The sequence below is a fragment of the Anser cygnoides genome, chromosome 4 (assembly GCF_040182565.1).
Source record: "Anser cygnoides isolate HZ-2024a breed goose chromosome 4, Taihu_goose_T2T_genome, whole genome shotgun sequence".
In the NCBI taxonomy this organism is placed as follows: domain Eukaryota; kingdom Metazoa; phylum Chordata; class Aves; order Anseriformes; family Anatidae; genus Anser; species Anser cygnoides.
The window spans coordinates 23,425,305-23,441,803 of NC_089876.1; the positions used below are offsets into that span (position 1 = coordinate 23,425,305).

Here is a 16,499-nt window from a genome sequence, read left to right on the forward strand (position 1 = left end):
AACCTAGCCAAGCTACAATGCTTAAGACCAAACAAAGTGATATCTTTGTTTTCTTGATTTTGGGGTCACTTTATTTCTATTGCTTTTGATATCTGATGTTCAGTATAGTCTTTTTCATCCCTTATTTTATGGAAAATTAGGGAACAAAAACTAACTGGGGGTAGTACGTCCTAGGATATTTTCAAGGGTGACTCCCATCTCTTTCAGATATTGTAAATTTCCTGATACTAGCCTTCAAAATCGTGTAAATATGCAAGCCAAAAAAAAAAAAAAAAGGTTCTTTTCTATCTTGTTCTTACTACAATAATCTGATGGGGCTAACTGGCTGTACAGGATGAAAACTGGTAGTTATGTCAGATTAATGTCACTGTTTGAAACTATTGCAAGCCAATCAAGACTATTCAATGTTAAGCCCATTTTATAACCATTATGATAATCAGTCTAGTAAGAGAGTGATCATTTTCAATTTCTTTCGGATTGAATGTCAAAATATCACTGCTATTAAGTTGATTAACTCGGTTTCATCTTTTTCCAAATGGGTTGTGTTTTCAATAGAAATGGCTAGCTCTTCACTATTCAAGCATAACCTTAAAAATCCAGAATGTGGATTTATGAACACAGAACTTGGTTCTCTCGTACATTTTGCACCACAGTTGCAGCAGCAGTTCTGTTGACTTGAGCTGAACTACTTTAATGTAATTGAGAGGAATTCCAAGCTCTGTGGAAATTTGTTCTAAAAATGGGCTTGAAATCTTACAGAACTGAAAGCCAGTTCTTTCATCAGCTCTCAGATCTCTTAAGGAAGACATTATTGAGTATTGTAGTACAGCTGGTTTTTGTCAACAATTCAATAAAAGGCTGTATTGCTGAGAGAACATGAACAGCCCTAATTTCTCATTTTAAAATTATAACTAAGTTTCTCTAGAACTGATTTCCACTATTGTGTTACATAATGCGAAACCTCAGAGGAGATCTCCCTAGAGCTTTTTTACACTTGTACATACATGCATTGTCTGTTTTGGAGTAGAATACAAATACTACATTTTCCCACTGAATTCGTTCACGAAACAGCAAAGAATCAGCCTAGTTTTACTAACTTTTGGTATACATTGTAATATTTGTCATGTTGTACATACCCAACTTGAGACCAACCTCAAGAGCTCATGGCTCAGGTAGGTTTTGTTGTTTTGTTTTTTTCCTTCCTTCTCCGCTGTGGACTATAGTAGGACTAACACCTTGGAGTATAAGGCTGTTTATGTTCCTACAGCCAGCAGTAAAAAAAAAAAAGCCAAATTCAGATGTCTGTGACCTCTAATTAAGAGGAAAATGGTATTTAGCAAATACTGCTTTTAAATACATTTCTGTTTTCTAGTCGAATAAAAGCAAAGGTTAGCATGAAACAAGTGCACCTTCACACATGTACTGGGAGATGAAGCTTTAAGAAGCACAGATGGTTGCTTTCATGCAACTATTTTAAAGCTTCTACTGTAGTTATTACAGAGGTCTTGCGCTATGTAAGAAAAAAGTTTTGGAAAAGAAAATTGTGTCTTTCACAGAAATAGTCTTTATGAACATTACATGAAAAGAGCTAAGACCTTAAAATAAAGAAAGCACCATAATTAAAATCACATATGGACATCCAGGAAAAGCTGAAAACCAATAACCCATGTACCGTCATGTCACAACACTAGCTGGCAGACAGGTGACATGCACTTGGAAGAAAAATTCTTACTGTTAGGGGAGAAATAAGCAAGACTTGCCTTTACCTTCCCTCATTCAAAGAGGAATTAACTGAGTCCGTTCATTTATTGTTTTGTTTATAGATAAAGCAAGGGGAAAAAAATGAAACAGATCCTTGATACATTTACAGTTAGGGAAACCAATATTAGCAAGTCACAAAAAGAATACCTCCACCTGTATTTCACTTTCTGCATGAAGCAGAAGAGAAAAGATGGTGGTGGCCGGAGATCACCGTCTTCCATCTTTGCTTACACAGTTTACGTACACCCCCAAACAGGCACTGGAACAAAATTTGAGATCAATCACCTCTGCTGCTTCCATAAGTGCATGCCAAATCAGGAATAGGATAAAGAAACTAATTGTCTTATAGTCGTGTATATGTTGTCTTTGGAAGAACAGACCATACATGATCAAATATATCTGATCTTGTTCTATTTTAGAGGACAGTCTTTCCTTCTTGTTCCATACATAAAGATTCCCTGGAGATCCTATATATGAGCCTGCGAAAAAACCTAGAATGGATTAAGTTTTAAAAAATCTTAGCTGATCACTTTTGAGGCAGCTAGCAGGAAATTCACTCTGACAAAAATGAAGCAATAAGGGGATTTGCCTTATTTCTGGTTTTCCAGCTAGTTCCCATCCCCAGCTGAAAGCAGCAGTTCAGTAATAGTAAATGTAGAACCCAAGTCTGCATATAAGTTAGAGCTGGGGAAAGATTATTGTCTTCAGAAGTGAGACATTAAGAAACCATTTTCAGCAGTTGTGAGGTCTGCAGCTGCAGAGGGGGACCACAAAATTCTCACTAATTCAGTAGCTTTGCAAGAATCCCTTGATACCATAAGCAGCTAAATGATTACAGGTTATATTAGCATAAAAGAGCCAAGGAAAAAAGCACATCACACAACCACTATCACTTTTCCAATAGCACATACAAGGCAACTTCAGACAACAGCTTAAGATTCTACTTAAGTAGGATCTGAAATACACGATAGTGTCTGGCATGGAAATGCATTAAGTGAAGAAAACATGTACACTGCAAGTCACAGATGGATGCACAGATATGCAGATGAGAAACTGATGAGTGTTTTTATTGGCTTCCAACCAGTGACAGATAAAATCAATATCAGAAAGGTTACAATTGATGATATCCCCTGGTGCTGTGAAGGTCTCCAAGGCCTTCTGAAGGAAAATCTTTGATCCTTGTCAGGTGTGTTTATTTTCTAGCATTTTCCACTCAAGAACCATCCAAAAAGTTTGTCAGATAAGTTTATTATCTTCTGCATTTATCAATCTGAGAAAATATCTTTGTACTTAGGCATAGAAATGCCCTTGGAAATCTGAATAATAAGTGTTTCAGTGTGCCAAGAGTGCAAGCCCAGACCTGAGAAGACACACATTTTATTTCATGTAAACTTCAGAAAAAGTAATCTATATCACGTGAATCAATTCCCCAAATGCAAAAAGTCATTCCTGCCAACATGCTAAATAAGCTGCTGCACAGAGGCATATAACACTGACAGAGATGTTGCACAGAAAGCTGCCTATGTGACCAAAAGGACTTCTGCAGGTATCTTCAATGGGCTGCTGTCAGTATTCATAGTGCTGTCATTAGCTCAGCTCTTATGGCACTGGCAACGACATCTGCAAAGTGTGGCAAGTCTGTTATAATGCCCTACTGCTAGGGCACCTGTCCCTACTACTGCTACCTATATATTATGTAGTAGTAACCCTCTCCTATTCTTTCAGACCATTTACAGAAATAAAGTGAGAAGAAGTTTATGCTCTCCACCATTAACTTTTTGTTTTGTTTACACTTCAGAATAAATCTGATCTTGGTCTTCTTTAAGGGACATTCCTCAGTGATTTACCACAAGCTTACCCTTTTTCGACAGTATCTCCTACAGGAAGTTATCAGAAAAGAAATGCAGCTATAAGCAAGACGAAGCCTCTCCAACCTCTCAAACTTTGTTTCAGCATGTGCTACTGTTAATTTAAAAGCTGAGAAAGAGTAGGTGTTCTTAAACAGTGAAGAAGAAAAGATGCAACAAAAACCTCCTTTGACTACAGGGAAAATTTTGGCTGGTACTCAGTAGCTGCTACTATAATTAAATTCTTTAAACTTCAACTACACTTCAGCATTTTGAAAGAGAGCCTCACACAATGAAGAGAATCATGAAGAAGTGCTTGAAAAAGAACCCCAAGTCTCAGATTCAAACTATTCCTCTCACTCATGGTCCCACTCAAATCTGGGAATGTGTGTGGCATGGGAGATTAGCAAAGGGTCTTCTCACATGTACAATCATGTCTATGTACATTAAAGAAAAAGTTACTGATCTTGTCCCTCTAGCCTCTTTCAGTCCAAAGACTTTTTTTTCAGTATAGGTCAAGCTCACGTAAAGCATTTGCAGGATCCAGATGATACTACATATACAACCGCAATAATCGAATGATCTTCCTGCACCACTTGAAGCAACTTGAATCAAAATCCTAAAAAGAGTATTCTTTTGCCATTATTGCTAGTGTTTATTCTAGTGCAATTAAAGTTACCTGAAAGAATAAAATAGAATATTAAACCAGTTTAAATAATGCAACCATATAGAGTTAAATAGATGCGAGTAAAGGTGAAGTAATTGTTACAAGCCTTCATTGTTGCTCTTACTGATGGCAAAATGTCATCAAAAGGTTCCCAGCAACACTTCTGAAAATGAGTGCTATTCATGGGACTAATTCTTGAATGTGAAAATGGAAAGTTTGGGATCACATCCAGCCTAAGCAGGAAGTAAGGACTGTAGAAGAAAAACACTGCCCTTTCTGCATCTATATGGAAAATACCATGCTTTTTTGCCATGCTGAAAGCTGAAAGGAGCTGGCATCACACACACATCTTTGAGAATTGAAATGTCATGTTCACTCTGGGAGAGAAAAGAATCCTCAGGTGCTCATTACTACTAAAAAGTGTTCCCACAGAAACCAAACCCCAGGCTCTCTCTACATGATCAGCTTTTAAAGGTTAATTAACAATAGTGAGTGATAAAAATTTATAACCTACTGCTTATAATTTTTTAATGATGTGATTTCCAACCTTTTATCTTTGGGCTGATGCTTAAAATCTAAGTCCCAGCTGCTCACATCTCAGAAAACTCCAGGAGAAAAATATATATTTAATATTCTAAACCTTTTGCCCTATGCTGAAGATACAGAACTCATTCATTTTCCATCCCTATTCCCTCAGGACAGATTTTAAGGAACTTTGAAATAAACATCTTCAAAAGTGTTCTATCATTAGTGTGCTACAACACTTTAGCAAGAAAATCTGGAAATAGTTCTTCAAAGAATATCTATTATTAGCTTGTTTTTGCAACTCTAGAGGTAGATTTTCCTGTAGAATTTTTGTTTTGCTATAAGATCCTTCTAACACACCTTTCTACAAACAAGTGAAGATCAAAAACAAGAGTAAAGTTCTAGTTCAGTATTAACTGAGAACTCACAAACAGAAGTCCCCGAGTTCTGTTAATTTCAAGGGAAGTGTATTTCTTTAGTAGTTCTTTGCTTGAAATTTGTTAGTGAAATTTTCTAGTACCTCATAAAATCCAGTGTGGTGGTTCTACCTTGTATTCTTAAATTAAAATATATATTCCCTCACCTTGGACATTCTGTCCAACACATATAGAAGTGGTAGCTAGACAATCCTCAGAAAAAGTTTCCAGTTTGCCAAGCTCAAAAAAGACATGCAACCCTGATGTAATTTATTTGTTTGAATCTCTGCCACATCCCCACTACTCAGCACCGGTGAGTAAAAATCACCAAAGACAAAGAAATCTCTGAGAAGAAACAACAATGAATATAGAAAGATCCGTGGCCTTCCTCTGTCTTACCTATTATGTCTTTACTGTGACTTAGATGAGGTTATGATGTTACAGAAAAGACTGTCTGTGAAAAATCTGTCAGGATGATTGAGTATGAATGTTTACCCCTCTTCAAAGCTCAAAATGACTTGCAGTCAAACACGATTGTAAAGACAGTATTTATCAGTAGCTAATCATTCATGGCTCAAGAAAAGTCAGATTTTGTTTCTCATGCAGTTTTGAAAAATTAAATGAATGATAGCTTTTAACACAACTGTAGGAAGCCAAATTGTAAGATAGAAAAATAAAATAGAAATACTGACAATTTCAGGTTAAATCTGTCTATTTAAAAGATTAATGCCAGAACTTAATGACAAAATACTTTTCTAATATAAAAGAAGAATTCAAGACTATCTGGAATTTTAAGAACTCAGATCATTCAATCAACCCAGAACAAGATCAAGATCCCAACTGTTCCAATGTCTGCTTTCTACAGATCAACTGTCAGCTTTCTGTACCCACATTGATCCCACAGAACACTTGGCATTTACCATCTACATTTCCTAATATTATCAATTCAACAACAACAAAAAAAGTCAAATGCTGAGCTCCCCAGTCAATCATTTACTGCACTGGACTTGCTTGCAGCTGAACTAGACTGTAAGAGCCATATTGTAAAAGTTATTGACATGTTGAGGACATTGACAGAAAAGAATCATTTGGTCTAGTGATCCACTAAAACAAGATAACAGATATTACATGTACAAGCAATTGACAAACATTTACTTTCACATCTTGAAAGTCTTACCATCTGTTATTTATCTACCCATCTCATTGTCTCTTCTTTCAAAATTGAGGGAGTGGTTATGGGGCACACAAGTATAAACGCACACACACAATTACGATAGTTGGCCAGTAACATGTAGCAATACAACAAGAATCACAGGCAAGGGTCTGCCTTTTTGGTCAAACTTCAGTATCCCAGAATCACAGAATCATCCAGGTTGGAAGAGACCTCCAAGATCACCTAGTCCAACCTCTGACCTAACACTAACAAGTCCTCCACTAAACCATATCGCTAAGCTCTACATCTAAACGTCTTTTAAAGACCTCCAGGGATGGTGACTCAACCACTTCCCTGGGCAGCCTATTCCAATGCCTAACAACCCTTTCAGTATAAAACATTTGGACTTTTTTTTATTGTTTCTAGAAAAGATCAAAAAAATTTCTACCTATTCACTTTGCTCAACTCTAACTAGTGGCTAGTCAATTTCTCAGTGCCAAATAACAGTCTATGATCATTATTTTGATGGTAATGTAGATGGCAGTGGTAATTACTATTATTTTGAGGTTTGGTATGCTCTTTTTTTTTCCTTTAGCTCTAACTCATTCACATATTTTTTTAATTTGAAATCCTTTCAATACAGCAAAACAGATTACAATCCTTAATATTAACATATGTTTATGTTGGGAGAAACAGGTGGAGCTAATGAGAGCAGTAGAGAGATTACAAAAGAAGAAACCATTGTATCATAAATCACATGCAGAACTGCAAATTCTAATACAGCAACATAAAAAATTAAGCTAGAGAGCTCAGCACTTCTTCCTAGCTTTTTAATAACTATGAAATAAGCTTCTTAAAGTTCCCAGAACACCATCCAATTGATACATAACTTTGACATACAATAGTCTCTTGCATAAATGATCCCATGTTATAAGGTAATTAGAAATTCCACCTTATCAAACAGAACTGCATTTTGTTTCTTTGAATCATTCTAGAAATAAAATCTGTTTTCAGATTATATATGCAAGTATTGCACAATTTGCACATGCAGACATTTTAAGTGTAAACAACAGAAAAGCATCCACAATTCTTTAGTCCCAAGAGAATGGTTCCATTCTTCTAGTTCATTGAATGTTTTCAAGCTATGAGTAGATGCATCTACTTTATAATATTTGACTTGCACAATGACCCAACAAACATCATTTGCAAGCCAATTCTCAACCTACACATAAAAATAAATAAATAGAATTTGTAGCAGAATGTAATTATAACAAGCTGGTAGTGTTTGTACATTCACCACAGGAGGGCAATCCTGATACAACAACAGGAAGGTGTGTACCTGTGCAAGCTTTTATGTGTCCATGTTTCCCAATTCCACCTAACTAGATGAATTTCTCATAGGGGAGTTGTGTCTGCGCCGTAAAGGTGTCCATCATTAAAAAAAAAATAAAAAAAGAGTGCTTTTTAACTGTGGAACACTGTTATGCAGATTTCCCTTTGGCTTCCATGCTGATAAAGATTTGTTTCTAGACAGTTCAGGGTGAGGACAAAATAAGCACTTTTGGAAGTGTTAGTGTTGGTTCAGTAAGTATCAGTTCTAAAACTACATGAATCATTACCCAAAAAGTTTGGAAATCATCCATTGACCAAGTAGACATCTTCCAGTATTCAGTGGCAGAATACTCTTGATATCAATCCAAGGAGTAATTTAGGACACTGCCATAAGGTTTAAAACTAGACAAAAAGGAATTCAGAACCCAATTCTTTTTCTACTTCTACTAGAATTATAATTACTACTCTATTTTATTTTTTATTCACCCATTTCCAAAACAGATCCAAAAATATCTATGTGAAGTACTGCAAATACTTCTTATATATTGTGAGTACTTATGAAAGTATTTTGGGATGTAAGTACCTCTCAATGATTGCCCCATTTTTAATCTAGATGCTTTCATAATCAGTAGTGACTTACTCCAAGATTAGTGACACCAATTTCTTCAGCTCACAATTAGCTTGCTTGATATCCGCAACATATTTTTGAATGGCCTCAAATCATGCATAAAAGCATAAAATCTCTCTATATAGATATTAGTTAATGAATTTGTTCTTTCACTGTATTCTAATGGGCTTGTGGACTTAAAGGAATAATTATACCCAATATGCAACTTGGCTGAACTAAATAAACTTTCTATGTATGTTGCCTCAAAGAGATACATTACAATGAAAGGGCTAGTGGATGTTTTTTTCAAGGACACTGGAACACCACTTTGAATTCGTTTGAACTCATTGATATCCATTAGATTTCTACCGTAGAAATCAGTGAGAAATACTTCAGCTGAGACTTTCCTAGCCTCAAAATAACTTGATTCCATACTACCAGCAGTAACCTTCACTAAATAGAGTTTGAAGCACATTTTTAAACAAAGTAGTCAGACTTGAATCTCTGAAAAGCAAAACAACGCATTACAGACCCTAGACCAACTCAATTCAACCCAAGCACCCTGCCTTGTTGTGAAGAACTGTCAAAGCACAAAACATCACTTTATTCTACCATGAAAGTAACCAGTAATATCACCAAAATGTTGCAACAGTAAGAGGAAGTAGTTAAGACAGTTCACATCTGTGTCATTTTTAAAATATATTAGAATAAATCCTACCTGTGATTTGCCATTCCTGTCCTGGGCTGCAGCACATGAAGTGTAGCTAGCAGGTCAAGGGAGGTTAGTCTTCCCGTCTACTCTACTCTCATGTGGCCCCATGTAGAGTAAGAGATCCAGCTCTGATGCTCTCAGAACAAGGACATTGATCTGTTAGAGAAGGTCTAGAGGATGGCCACAAAGATGATCAGGGGGCTGGAGCACCTCTCCTGTGAAGAGGGCCTGAGAGAACTACGGTTCTTTATCCTAGAGAGAAGACTCCAAGGAGACTGCATTGTGGCCTTCCAGTACTCAAGGGGGTCCTACAAGAAACAAGGGTAAAGACACACTGTCAGGAAGTGTAGTGATAGGACAAGGGACAATTGTTTTAAACTTTAAAAATGTAGATTTAGATCAGGTATTAGTTTAGATCAGATATTAGGAAGAAATTCTGTGGATGCCCCATCCCTGGAAGCGTTCAAGGCCAGATTAGATGGAGCTTCAGGCAACATGGTCTAGTGGAAGCTGTCCCCGCCCATGGTAGGGGGGTTGGAACTACATCTTTAAGGTCCCTTCCAACTCAAACCATTCTATGATTTATGATTCTGTAGTTAATAGTTGTAACCTGAAACCTGCTGATCTCACAGCCAGTAAAGCCTGACATTGTCAATATGAAGTAGAGCTGTTGTTACTGTTTTTGACTGTAGGCAGTCCTTTAACTTAAGGATTAGAAGCTTCCCCCTTTCACATTACTCTAATATGGCTACTCACAGTAGCCTGCCCCGTATCAACATTGTTTTCCATAAACACTTAGAATTCAAACACACAGTTTGAAGTGCTTCCTGTTGAGAGTGTGCATACAAACACATACTTAACAATTAACACGTTATGCTTGCACACAAAAAACAGACCAAGTGTATGCACATAAAAAATTGCTTTCATGCCAAATTTTCCTAGCACGCAGACACCAAGCTCAAAACACGTTGTCAGAAACCTGCAGTGAATGCAGGTGCAGCATAAAAGTTCAACCATCTCTGAGCATCACTTGGGCTTTAGGACTCTGTTTATATATATTGTAGATTCATTTCATGGAGTGAAACTTTCAAAGCCTCCAGGTAAACTGGGATGTGTTTTAGGGGCCTATGATCCCCTCACATGTATCTGCTTCCTTTGTGTAGTAACCAGGTCATATAGCAGCAATGAGGAGTGCAGCACAGGGAGCAATGTTTGTGTTACCTGTTAGATACATGTCCAGGATCTTAATGCAGGCATTGCATTTTCAGTATGCTCCTCTGTCAGGCTGCCTGCAAAAATTTTGTCTTGTAATAGATTCTCAGCACAGTAAATTTATTTTCATGTTTTGTTGTTATTTTAATCCAGAAAAAATTCACCTTTGCTTTCCATAGACCAAGTCCTCTAAATAGTGTTATTTCTAGGATTTGAATAGGAAGAAGGACTTGAAAACAAAAGATACACTATTAGTATCAATGAAGTAACTGAAGATTTCATTATACTGCAGTGAAGGTCCTGAATTCTAGAGAATCCTTAGCAGTCATTTTTAGATCAGAAATACTAGTCCTATCACTGATTTTTGAAGTTTTAGTAACTTTAAGGGCAGCAGTTGTGCAGCAACGTGTATCTTGTCTTGTTCTATTGAAATTCAGTTTAATCTTCCAATTATAAAACAAAAAAAAATTGAAGTACTGTGAAATTACAAGCTAATTTGACAGAAAATACTATCTTTTTAGAGATCGTATATCTTGATATACACATTTTCCTCAATTACTTCCATGCATATAAACAAATACTTAGGTGCTACAAGACACAGAAATCTAGCTCACAAATACTACCAAAACCCCCTCTATCTGGGCATGATGGAAGTTTACGGTAGTTATTTCCCAAGTTTTTCCTCACCTTTTTCACATTTGTCCCTCTTCAGCGAGGCACTCAGTCACCCAGAATGACTCTGCCTTATATTAAAGCTTATGATGCAGCAAGCATCTGCAGCTCCTGGAGTGCTTCAATTTTATAGGTGTAAATATATGTGTATATATAGATGATACAAGGTTTCCCGTGTATTCAGCGTGTACACACACTGTTATAGCATTTTGGTCCCTCTTGGATTTGACCTTTTCCTAATTCATACCTGTCTTTTCTCATCAAGCTCATGTATCAGAGCTCTAAATGAACATGTACCCACTTTGCACGCTGTCTCAGGGATGATACATCGCTGAGCACAAATCAATCCTAGATCCTCAGCTAACAAAACAATAAGAAATACGATTTTTCACAGACAACATTGATGCTAGTTTGTGCTAACAATTCTTCTGTACTGAAGAACAGTAAACGTACTGTTCTTGTATACAGCACTATTAAAGAAATTAAATCATAAAAGTTTCAAGTATCAGACACTATGTAGTTTATAAATGAGTGCAGTAGACAGAAACAGTTCTGTACCTATAAATGTTTCATTTAATTATGGATTTATTCAATAAGTCTCTTGAACCTTATGCTGCAGTTATTCTAGAATACCATCATTTTCCATACATCCCATCCTTTCTTTTGTGGATAGGATAAAATCCACGCATCCTAGTTTCAGGTAAGATAGTTAGTTCTCTTCCTAGTAGTTGGTATGGTGCTGTGTTTTTCATTTAGGAGGAAAATAGTGTTGATAACACACTGATGTTTTAGTTGTTGATGAACAGCTGATGAACAGCAGTACTTACATTGAATCAAGGACTTCCCAGCTTCTTGTGCTGCCTTACCAGCGAGGAGGCTGGGGGTACACAAAGAGCTGGGAAGGGACAGAGCCAGAAGAGCTGATCCAGACTGGCCAACAGGATATTTCTTACCATACGGGGTCATGCTGAACAACAAAAACTGCAGGAGTCATTCAAGACCAGGGGGAGAAGGCATTGCTCACAGACTTGCTGAGCATCAGTCAGCTGGTGGTTAAGTAATGGCACTGTGCATCACTTTTGTTTATTTTGTTTGTTTCTTCTCTTCTTCTTCCTTATTATGTTGTCGTTATCCCAACCCATGTTTTCTTGTACTTTTCACTTTTCTTCCCCATCCTATGGGGGGAGGGCGAGGGCTAGGCTGTCAGGGTGGAGGGACATAAGCAAACAGCTGCATGGTATTTAGCTGTATACTGGATTAAACCATAACAAAGACTCACTAACAATCTAAATGCCATATTCTGAACTTTATCCTAATAGCCACTTTTCAATAACAAAAGTAAAAGCTGCAACAAGTGACACAGACAGCAAACAAAGGAGATAACTTGCTTCCCTCCTTTACCACTGACCAGCAACACTCCAAAAAGACCAAAAGTTGAATCTCATGAAGCAGAGATCTTACGTTTGTTCTAGGGATAATGATGACAGTATGCTTTTCCACCTGAGAAGAAGAGGCAGGGCTGCATTGTAAGAGGAATTTTGTAGCAAATATACTCAGTTTTTCTCATTTTATGTGTGCATTAAAAGATGATCAGTTCTGTGTAGAGTTATGTTCTGTTATAGCATTTTTCCAAATCCTTTCTTGAGCCACTATGAGAAGCAGATGGGCAAGTCTTCTGACCTTCTACCTAAAGATACCTTCACATTTTTCTTCTGTAGAGACAGAACGGTCTTTTCCAGAGTATGACTACAGTGAACACTGAAACTTTCATTACTGTAGACAACAGTTCCTGATAAGTTTTAGAGCTGCTGTGATAAATAGATCTCCTTTTGGAGGAAGTAACCATACATACCATTTTTACGCCACTGAAGAGGACATTCATTTCAGAATTTCTGGAATCTGATTATAAGAACAGTATCACAAATAGCTGTCAACAATTTTTTATTCAGTGACTTACATTGTTTAATGCTCCTGACCAGCAAGTCATTATGATTCTTTTCAGTTTCATAAGTGACATTTCTCTAGGTTTATCTTTTTTCACCTCTTTGAAGACATCCTCTTAATAGCATATGGGATTCGTAAGTGCATTATGTTAAATCAATATCTGTCAAAGGCATTCATTTGACTAAAAGCTCTTTATACACTTTTTCTTCTTAATCACAGCTCGTGTGTCTACAGGGAGCAATAAAGCAAGGGTTAGCTTTAACAGAGGTACAAGAAAGTGATCTACATATTTCATTAAATATGTTTTCTTGCAAGCGATACAAGCAATACAGGTCCTTCATTTAAGAGGGTCAGAAGTTCATTCACTGAATGAAATGAAAGCCCACTTCAAGTTGACTCTGATATGGAATATCAAAAGCAACAAGAAAGGCTCCTATACATACATAAGTACACCAGTGCCACAGAACTGCATAGGAGGTATTGAATGCCCTCTTCACCTTATTCTGAGAAGACATTACCAGCCTTCAAGGAAATCCAGGCCCAAAGATTGTGGGGAGAGTCTGGAGGAGGGAAAAAACTACCATGGTTGAAGAGGATCAGGTTAAGGATACTTAGGCAAGTTGGACATACTTAAGTCTATGGGCCCTGATAGGATATACTCATTACTGCTGAGGAAGCTGGCAGATATTTTGATACCAGTCTCAGTCTTTGACTGTGGCAACTGAGGTATCTTGGGATTAGAGGAAAGCAAATATCACTCCTACCTTCAAGAAGGAGGACACAGGAAACTACATGTCAGTCAGCCTCACCTCAGTGTGTGGGAAGGTGATAGAGCAACTCTTCCTGGAAACCATCTCCAGGCATGCAAAGGGCAAGGAAGCAATTGAGTAGTTAAATTCACCAAGGGGAAGTCATGTTTGATCAACTTGATAGCCTTCTACAATGAAATAGCTCACTTGGTAGATGAGGGCAGAGTAGCACATATAGTCTCCCCGGACTTTTTACTGTCTCTCATAAGATAATCATGGAAAAGTTCTTGAAATATGGGCTGGGTATGTAGACAGTGGGGTAGACAAAACAAGCTGAATGGCCAGTCCCAGAGTATGGTGAACAAAGATATACAAAGTATAGTTGGAGGCCAACAACAGCAGCATACCAATGGATCAGTCTGGTCCAATCTGTTTTAAATTCTTTATTAATGATGACAGGACAAGATGCAGTGGGCACATACTGAAACACTAGAGGTTCCCTCTGATCATCAGGAAGCACTTCTGTACTGTGTGGCTGACTGAGCACCAGCACAAGTTGCCCTAAGATGTTGTGAAGTCTACCTCCTGGAAATCTTCAAAAGCCATCTGGATGCAGTCCTGGGAAACCTACTCTAAGTCACTCGAGGGGGTTAGACCAGATGACATTCAGCTGTCCCTTTCAACCCCAGCCATCCTGCGATTATAAGTAGAATCAAGATGCAGTGCCAAAAAAAAAAGCCTAGCTGTTATAGTTAGATACGGATCCAAGTATATCTTCAAGTTTAGTCATACAGCAATAGATATGGAAGTGCAGTCTTGAATATTTTCTGTCTTTTTCATAGGGAAAGTACACTTATATAAAACTTGGTTTTTTAGACCTCACACTTATGCTTACTAGGAAATGTAGCCATCAAGTAATTTCTGCCCAGGCACCTGCAAATAGCTTGATTAAAGTGATTAAATGTAAACCAGAACTACCATCCAAAAGTCAAAAGCATAGAATCCTCAGTCCTTCCCATTCAGCTCCTCCCCTAAGGGCATAGATGAGTAGATGAATAATGTGATCAGCCATCTGAAAAAGCCAGACGTGAGCAAGATAGTGAAGTGAATGAATTCTAATATCTTCAGCCCAACACTATGAAAGTGAAACGAATAGGCAAAATATCTAAGATTTGAACACAGTACCTCATACAGATGAGTTAAAGACCCCAGATGTTCAAATTTATTCCTAAACAGATATTTTCCCAACAGGTGCCCCATTTCTGTTATCTGACATAGAACTATAAAATCACTTAGTTTGGAAAAGACCTTTATGATAGTCTAGTCCAACCTTTAACCTAGCACTGCCAATGTTTCTTTCATTCTCCCTGTGTTGGGAGTACATATCCGAAGTCTAAATTTTTGCTTGTAACTATTTAAGAATTTCTTTATACTGGAGGAGTTTATACTTTGAAGCACACACACAAGTTGATACTACACATCCAATAAAGGTATGGTGAATGAGGTAGGTTAAAGTTCTCACTTTTATTAGACGTTGCCTCTACACAAAAATTTTCTAAGCTGCAAAACAAATATGAAATACCCCGAAGGGGGAGTTAAACAGATGAAGTTACAGTAAAAAAGTATTGATTTTCAGTATTTTTGCAAACCTTCTAAACAGAGTTTTGTAAAATTGCAGGCTTCATGCAGTACTTCTGCCTACAGTTAGCATTAATGACAATAAATAACGTCTGTTCCTAATAATGACGATGTCGAAATATTCAGGGGATCTTTAACAGTTCTCCCTGCAGAACAATAAACACAGATATGAAAAGTATTTTTTTCCAGTAATCAGAGTTGATTAATGCAATTATACACAAAACCAAGAAAAGGAACCAGAGGGATCTGGATCTTCCCCTGGGTTTCATTTTCTCAACTGGCAAAATATAGATTAGGTAAAAGAATGGTGACATGAAAAAAGAATCACACCAGGTTGCGAAACGGATATTTCTCTAAAACTCCATTTTTTCAGATGAGTATTAGTGGGTCATCCTAGAACCCATGGTATAACAAGTCAAATACCTGTTTACTTTTTAGAATAACCTCTCCCGTTTTTGCACGGCCTCTTCCCCACACCACCCAGCAATTTTACTTTTTCTGCCTCTCCTACACAGATCAGGATTTAGATCAGATATAACAGGATGCATTCAAAATAATGGATATTTACTATCGAAGGTCATTTTTATTTTCAGTAATTCCTTATTGCAGTTGTAGGTAGAAAATGTTGGGGAGTTTAGAAGAAATATGACCATGTTTTAAGTGCACATGTAGTTGTCTTTTAACAATACACATTCCTAAAATACAGTTCAAAGACATGAAATGGAATATCATTTCAGAAAAATGTTTAGAATGGTTTATATTCTGTAAAGTTTATCTACTCCAATAATTCAAACAAAAACGCATGATATTATCAGAGCTTAGAAGATATATAGGTTTAAAGGTATAATCCCAGAGAGACTGGGTGATAAACTTCAAGCTACTCCTACTGGTTTGCACAACCAAATTTTTCTATTCAAAAAGAAAAAGGCATTTTAACCAAAAAATAGTGATTTATTTTTCCACCAAGTGTACTGTATTGTTTATCATTCACTGAAACTTACAATAATTTGTAGGACACTGAACAACATAATCATTCCTCACCATCTCTGAAAACTGATTTAAACTGTTGCCAAAACATTGTGTTTTGCTTGTAGAAAAAAAATCAGTACTTTGCACTGCTTTCTGCATCTCCATAGATGACCATAGATGATCTACTTCATGGAAAAAGACTAGGAAAAATAAACAAGTATAAATAAAGCACTTATTCCATTCATTCTCCTGGTTATACCCTGTAAGTGTAAATAAAGGCCTTTATTCCCTAAAG

At 37.0% G+C, this 16,499-nt stretch overlaps 1 long non-coding RNA gene across 1 annotated transcript in view; it reads right to left on the reverse strand.

Annotated features, from left to right (window-relative positions):
* The window catches only part of LOC106039081 (uncharacterized), a 169,575-nt gene that overhangs the window by 127,188 nt on the left and 25,888 nt on the right, over positions 1 to 16,499 (reverse strand). Inside the window, exon 2 of the long non-coding RNA XR_010831017.1 lies at positions 9,027 to 9,328. This is a non-coding gene — a long non-coding RNA (uncharacterized lncRNA). The remainder of the gene's footprint in view (positions 1 to 9,026; positions 9,329 to 16,499) is intronic.